Genomic DNA, 7,959 nt, shown 5'->3' with positions numbered 1-7,959 from the left:
CATATGATCATCTCCATTGATGCTGAAAAAGCATTGGATAAAATTCAACAATCATTCATGATAAAGACTCTCAACACTTAGGTATAGACAGAAAGTATCTCAACATAGTTAAAGCCATATATAATAAAACCACTGCCAATATCATACTGAATGGGGAAAAACTGAAAGTTTTTCCTTTAAAAACAGGAACTAGATAAGGATGCCCACTCTCACCACTCCAATTCAACATAGTGTTTGAAGTACTAGCCAAAGCAATCAGAGAAGGGAAGGAAATAAAGGGCATCCAGATTGAAAAAGATGAAGTCAAACTGTCCCTGTTTGCAAATGACATGATCCTATATATCGAACTACCTAAAGCCTCTACAAAAAACTCTTAGAGTTGATAAATGATTCCAGCAAAGTTGCAGGATACAAAATCAACACACAAAAATCAGTAGCGTTTCTATTCTCTCATAGTGAACGTGCAGAAAGAGATATCAAGAAAGCTATCCTATTTACAATAGCCACCAAAAAAATAAAATACTTAGGAATAGAGTTAACCAGAGATGTCAAAAATCTCTGTAAAGAGAACTGCAAACCACTGCTGAGAGAAATTAGAGAGGACATAAGAAGATGGAAAGATATCCCATGCTCTTGGATTGGAAGAATCGACATTGTGAAAATGTCCATGCTACCCAAAGTGATATACAAATTCAATGCAATCCCAATCAAAATTCAGATGACACTTTTCTCAGAAATGGAAAAAACTATCTGGACATTTATATGGAATAACAAAAGACCACACATAGCCAAAGCAATCCTGAGCAAACCTCTCACCATATACTAAAGCAACTTCTCACCATATACTAAAATCAACTCAAAATGGATTAGAGAATTAAATATACCCCCCTGAAACAAAAAAAGGTCTTAAAGAAAACAAAGGAGAAACACTTCAAGAAGTAGGACTGGGCACAGACTTCATGAATATGACCCCAAAAGCAAGGACAACCAAAGGAAAAATAAACAAATGGGATTATACCAAACTAAAACGCTTCTGCACAGCAAAAGAAACAATTAAAAGAGTTAAAAGACAACCAACAGAGTGGGAGAAAATATTTGCAAAATATACATCTGACAAAGGATTAATGTCCAGAATATACAAGGAACTCAAACAACTTTACAACAAAAAACAAGTAACCCAATTAAAAAAATGGGCAAAAGAGCTAAATAGCATTTCTCAAAGGAAGATTTATGAATGGCCAATAGACAAATGAAAAAATGCTCAACATCACTCAGCATTCGGGAAATGCAAATCAAAACCACACTGAGATACCATCTCACCCCAGTTAGGATGGCTAATATCCAAAAGACTGTGAATGATAAATGCTGGTGAGGTTGCAGAGAAAAAGGAACTCTCATACATTGTTGGTGGGACTGCAAAATGATGCATCCTCTATGTAAAATGGTATAGAAGTTCCTCAAACTATTGCAGATAGATCTACCATATGACCCAGCTATCCCACTGCTGGGAATATACCCAGAGGAATGGAAATCATCAAGTCGAAGGTATACCTGTTCTCCAATGTTCATTGCAGCACTATTTACAATAGCTAAGAGTTGGAACCAGCCAAATGTCCAGCATTAGATGAGTGAATACAGAAAATGTGGTATATCTACACAATGGAAAACTACTCAGCTATAAAAAAGAATGAAATGCTGCCATTTGCAACAACATGGATGGACCTAGAGAAAATTATATTAAGTAAAACGAGTCAGGCACAGATAAAGAAATATCGCATGTTCTCACTTATTTGTGGGAGCTACCAGAGGAATGGAAATCATCAAGTCGAAGGTATACCTGTTCTCCAGTGTTCATTGCAGCGCTCCTTACAATAGCTAAGAGCTGGAACCAGCCCAAATGTGCATCATCAGATGAGTGGATACAGAAAATGTGCTATATCTACACAATGGAAAACTACTCAGCTATAAAAAAGAATGAAATGCTGCCATTTGCAACAACATGGATGGACCTAGAGAAAATTATATTAAGTAAAACAAGTCAGGCACAGATAAAGAAATATCGCATGTTCTCACTTATTTGTGGGAGCTAAAAATAAATAAATAAATAAATACACGAATAAACTGGGGTGTGGAGAGAAGAAGACACAACAATCACAATTCCTTGAAGTTGATACAACAAGCAAACAGATTTGAGGTTGTTGGTTGGGATGGGGGAGAGGAAGTAGGGAGGGAGGTTTCAGTAATGGGTCACAATAATCAACCACATTGTATATTGACAAAATAAAATTAAATTTTAAAAATAAGTAAATAAAAATGGGCAAAGGAGCTGAATATGCATTACTCTAAGGAAGATATACAAATGGCCATCAGACACATGAAAAAATGTTCAACATCACTAAGCATCAGGGGAATGCAAAACAAAACCATTCTGGCAAGGATGTAGAGGAAGATGAACACTCCTACACTGTCGGTGGGACTGTAAATTGGTGCAGCCATTATGTAAAACAGCACGGTGGTTGTTTACACACTATAGATAAAACTGCCATATGATCTAGTAATCCCACTGATGGGTATACCCCTAAAGGAATGAAAATCATCATGTATCAGAGTGCCGTGTTTACTGCAGCTCTACTTAAAATAGCTAAGAGTTGGAACCAACCTGAATGTCCATCACCAGATGACTGGATAAGGAAAATGTGGTATATTTACACAATGGAATACCATAAAAGGGAATGAAATTCTGCCATTCCCAGCCACATGGATGAACTTAGAGAAAATTCTGTTAAGTGAAATAAGCCCCGCAAAGAAAGAGAAATACCTCATGTCCTCACTCAGAAGTGGGAGCTAAAAAAAATAAACAAATATATCTTTTCTTAAAGAGAAAGACACAACAATCACAATAATTTGTTGAACTCTCAAAAGGAGAGAACAAAACTGAGGCCACCAGAGGTGGGATGGGGGAAAGGTCAATAGACAAATTCAGAGTTTATTTTTAGTATTGTATTTTTTAAAATAAAATGCCATTTATGAATTGCAAGTATAACAGACAACGAGACTATTGATCTCTGTTACATCTTTCTTGCTCTCTGTTTGTGTATCTATCTTTCTGTCTATATTTAACTATCTTCATTTGACTACAAATAATAAAAACATATCTGATAATATAATCCAAATGTTAATGTAAAAATTATGTGTGATTTTAAAATTTCAAAGCTTAATTTGGAGTAGAGATAATAAGCTTTCTCACTTTCACTTTCTCCAATATAATGTTTTTAGAAAATAGCAACAGATGTACAAACATTTTCATGAAATCAAAAATATGTTAAAGTGTGCTTGGGCTCTGTTTACTCATAAATTTATGAACTAAATAAAATAAAACATAAATATTCTTAGAATTTATTGTTCAGAGCCTAAAAAGAAACTCCTTAGAATAAAACTGCAGCTGCCAAAATTTGTTTTTGAATGAGCATGCTGAGATCCACCTGATTTTCTTAGACTGCACATGATTTTCTCAAAAGAAGAAAGTTGTTGAAAGTCAATGAATAAAAACAAAGTATTTCAAGAGAAAAAAATAAATAAATAAAGTTTCTCTTGTTATTTATTTCTAGTTTTACTCCATAGTAGGCTGAAAACAGATTTGGTAATGTTTTCAATTTTTTAAAATTCGTTGACACTTGATTTCTGGCCTAATATGTTGTCTACCCTGGATTTCTTGCTGAGAAGAATGTACATTTGGCGGTTGTAGAATGAAATGTTTTGTGAATGTCTGCCAAGTCCTTTTGGTCTATAATAGCACGATTTAAATTTAATGTTTCATTGTTATTTTTTTGTAGATTATCTGTCCAGTTCTGAGAGCGCGGTGGTAAAGTCCCCAAATATTTTTATATCAGGGTCTATCTCTTCCTTTAGATCCAATAATATTTGCTATATATGTTTGAGTACCCCTTGTTGGTTGCATATATATTTACAATTGTTATATCTTCTTGGTGAATTGATCCCTTTATCATTACTTAATGTGTTTTGTGTCTCTTTTTATAGTTTTTGGTATAAAGTCTATTTTACCTGATATATCTATAGCAACATATGCTTGTTTTGGGTTTCTACTGCATGGTATATCTTTTTGCATTATTAGTCTATATGTGTCTTTATGGATGAAGTGAGTTTCTTGAAGGAAGCATATAGTTGGGTCTAGTTTTTTAATATACACAGCCAGTCTATATCTTTGACTCTGGAATGTAATCTATTACATTGAAGATTGTTACTGAAAGATATTGCTTTACTCCTGAGATTTTATTAATTTTTATGGTTGTTTTCTCTATCTTTTTTTTCTTTTGTTTTTATTGTTTGTCTTTGATGTTTGGTGTTTTTTGTGTGTATGTGATAAGATATAATCTCTTTCTCCTTATTGTTTGTGTATCTGCTCTGCCACTGAGTTTTATTCCTTCATGTGTTACGTTGGTAGTTATTGTTCTTTTGCTTCCACATGTAGGACTTCGTTAAATATTTCCTGTAGGGCTGGTTGGTGAATTCCCTTAGTTTTTGTTTGTCTGGGAAAGACACTATTTCTCCTTCATTTCTGAAAGATATTTTTGCTAGGTATAATATTATTGGTTGGCAGGATTCTTTTCTTTCACCACTTGGAATATATCATTCCAGTGCTGTTAGTCTGATGGGAATATCCTTATAGGTGACATGACACTTTTCTCTTGCTATTTTTAGAATTCTCTCTTTCTCTTTGACTTTTGACAATTTGACTACAATGTGTCTCTGGACAGGACCTTTTTGGATTACTTCTGTTTGGAGATCTTTGGGCCTCTTTGATCTGGAACTCCATATCTGTCCTGATACTTGGGTTGTTTTCAGCTATTATTTCATTAAAGAGGTTTTTAATGCCTTTTCCCTTCTCTTCCTCTTCTGAAACACCTATAATACATACTTCTGTTTGGAGATCTTTGGGCCTCTTTGATCTGGAACTCCATATCTGTCCTGATACTTGAGTTGTTTTCAGCTATTATTTCATTAAAGAGGTTTTTAATGCCTTTTCCCTTCTCTTCCTCTTCTGAAACACCTATAATACAGAACCTGAATGCCTAAAGTTGTCCCATAAATGTCACAGGCTTTCTTCATTTATTAAAATCCGCCCTCTCCTCTTTTTGTTGCCCAAATGGGTTGTTTCAAAAGCCTGTCCTCAAGTTCAGAAATCCTTTCTTCTGCTTGCCTGTTACTTAAGCTTTTGTTTGTATATTTTATTTCATTTAAGGAATTCTTCAGTTCCAAGATTTCTACTTGGTTCTTTTTATATCTATCTCTTTGTTGAATTTCTCTTTCAGATCCTGAGGTGTTTTTCTCATTTCATTGTGTTGTCTATCTGTATTTTCTTGCATCTCATTGAGTTTCCTTAAGATTGTTATTTAGAATTTTTTTTCAGACATTTCATAGATTTCCTTTTATTTGGGGCCTGGTACTGGAGAATTATTGTATTCCTTTGGGTGTGTTATGTTTCCTTGTTTTTCATGTTTCATGTAATCCTACAGTGATGTGTGGGAATCTGGCAGAACAGTCTCTTCTTCTAATATTCTGGAGTAGCTTTTGAAAGGAGAGAGTCTTTCCTGTAGATGTGTTCTATACTGTCAGTTTCATAGGGCATTTTAGGTTTGGTTCTGGTGAGCCTAGGACCACCTGTTCCCAGGGTTTGGGGTGCTCTATGGGCTTGGGTGCAGGAGTCCAAATGTGACAAGGGGGGCTTAGGGCTTTGGAAATGTCTGGACTATTTATTTCCATTTTTAGGACTTTTTTATTTTCTATAGCAATGTTGATTTTTTTGTTTTTATTTTTCAGTATTCACTATCTTCATAAATTATTTTGTTCTGTAGTTTTATATTCTTAAAATATTGTTTTCTGGTTTTGATATCACAATCATATTGTCATCAGAAAATGAGTTGGGAGGTTTTCCTTCCTGTAATGGGTTATTTATGTATCAACTTGTCTGGGATAAGTGATGCTCAGATAGCTAGTAAAACATTATGCTTGCATGTGTCTGTGAGAGTGTTTCCTGAAAAGGTTTGTATTTGTATAGGTAGGCTAAATGAAGATCACCCTGAAAAAAAGTGAGTGGTCATCAGCCAATCTGTTGAGGGGCTAAATAGAACAAAAGGTGATGAAGGAGCAAAATCACTCTCTTGTTTGAGTTGGCACACCCATCTTCACTCCACCTGTAACACTGGTCCTCCTGTTTCTTGGGGAATCCTACTCAGCCTGAAATTTCACCATCACCACAGGAATTTACACTATTGGCTCCCCTGGTTCTCAGCCCTGTGGGTTTAGGCTGCAGCCATACCACCAGCTTCTTGGTCCTCTAGCATGTAGATGGCAGATAGCAGGACTTCACAGCCCTCATAATTGCATGAGCTAATCCCTCATAATAAATCTCTTTCTACATATTTATATCTATATCTATTATATAGATATAGATACCCCATTGGTTTTGTTTCTCTGGAGAACTTTAACTAATACATGTCCTCTTCTATTTTTGTAAGAGTTGCTCTCTCTTGGTATTATTTCTTACTTAAATGTTTCTTAGAATTCACCTGTGAAGAAAAGGTGGATTAGAGTGTTTTCTTGCTTTTAACTAATACATGTCCTCTTCTATTTTTGTAAGAGTTGCTCTCTCTTGGTATTATTTCTTCCTTAAATGTTTCTTAGAATTCACCTGTGAAGAAAAGGTGGATTAGAGTGTTTTCTTGCTTTTTGTGTGGAAAGGTTTTTAATTAAATATTCAAGCTTTAAAGTAGATATAAAGCTGTTAAGAGTTTTAAAATCTTATGTCAGTTTTGGTAATTTGTGTCTTGCAATGAATGTGTTTAATTTATCTAAATAGTTGACTTTTGGGCACATATTTATTCATAATATTTATTCATTATTCTTTTAATGTTCATCTGATCTGTAGTGATGTGACCTCTTTCATTACTGATATTGGAAATTTATGTCTTCTCTTCTTTCTTCTTGATCAGTTGGATAGAGATTTATCAATTATGTTGACCTTTCCAAAGAACCAGTTTTCCATGTTGTGAGCTAAAAAGAAAAACCCGAGTTATCTTTTTGAAAAGATCAACAAAATAGACAAATCTTTAAATAGAGTAATTAAGGAAAAATGGAGAGAAGATTCTAATAAATAAAATTAGAAATGAAGGAAGAGACAATACAACTGATGCCACAAAACGCAAGTGTTGATAATGGAATACTATGAACATTTATATGCCAACAAATTGGATAACCAAGAAGAAATGGATGAATTACTAGAAAAACAAAACCTATCAATACTGAATCATGAAAAAATAGAAAATATGAACTAACCAATAATGAATAAAGAGATTTAATTAGTAACCAAAAATCTTCCAAGAAAGGAGAGCCCTACACGTCATGGCTTTACTAGTGAATTCTACCAAACATGTTCTATTTTATTGATTTTTGTCTTTATCTTTGTTGTTTCTGTCTCTCTAACTTTGACTTTTAATTCTCTCTTCTTTTCTCTCTTCTTTTTCTTGATTAAGGTGGAAAGCTACTGATTTTAGACTGTTCTTTTCTAATATTAGCATTTGAAACTATGAATTATCCCTAGGCAATGATTTAGTTTAACTGATTCCACAAATTTTGAGATGTGTGCTTTCATTAGTACTCCATGCAAAAAATTGTCTAATATACATTGTAAACTTTTCCTTTTACATCTGAGTTATTCAGAAGTGTGTGGACTAATTTTCAAATATTTGGTGAGATTTTTCAGGTATCTTTTGTTAATTATTTCTTTTAAAAATTTATCTATTTAATTAATTAATTTATTTATTCATTTACTCATTTATTTCATGGCTTTAAAAAATATTATATATTATAAGCATATTATTATTACAAATTGTGATTTTTCTTTATGCCCTTTACCCATCCTATCCCACCCCATCCCCCCAC

The sequence above is a fragment of the Galeopterus variegatus genome, unplaced genomic scaffold, assembly GCF_000696425.1.
Source record: "Galeopterus variegatus unplaced genomic scaffold, G_variegatus-3.0.2 Scaffold8934, whole genome shotgun sequence".
In the NCBI taxonomy this organism is placed as follows: Eukaryota; Metazoa; Chordata; class Mammalia; order Dermoptera; family Cynocephalidae; genus Galeopterus; species Galeopterus variegatus.
Note: the sequence above shows the minus strand (reverse complement) of the source record.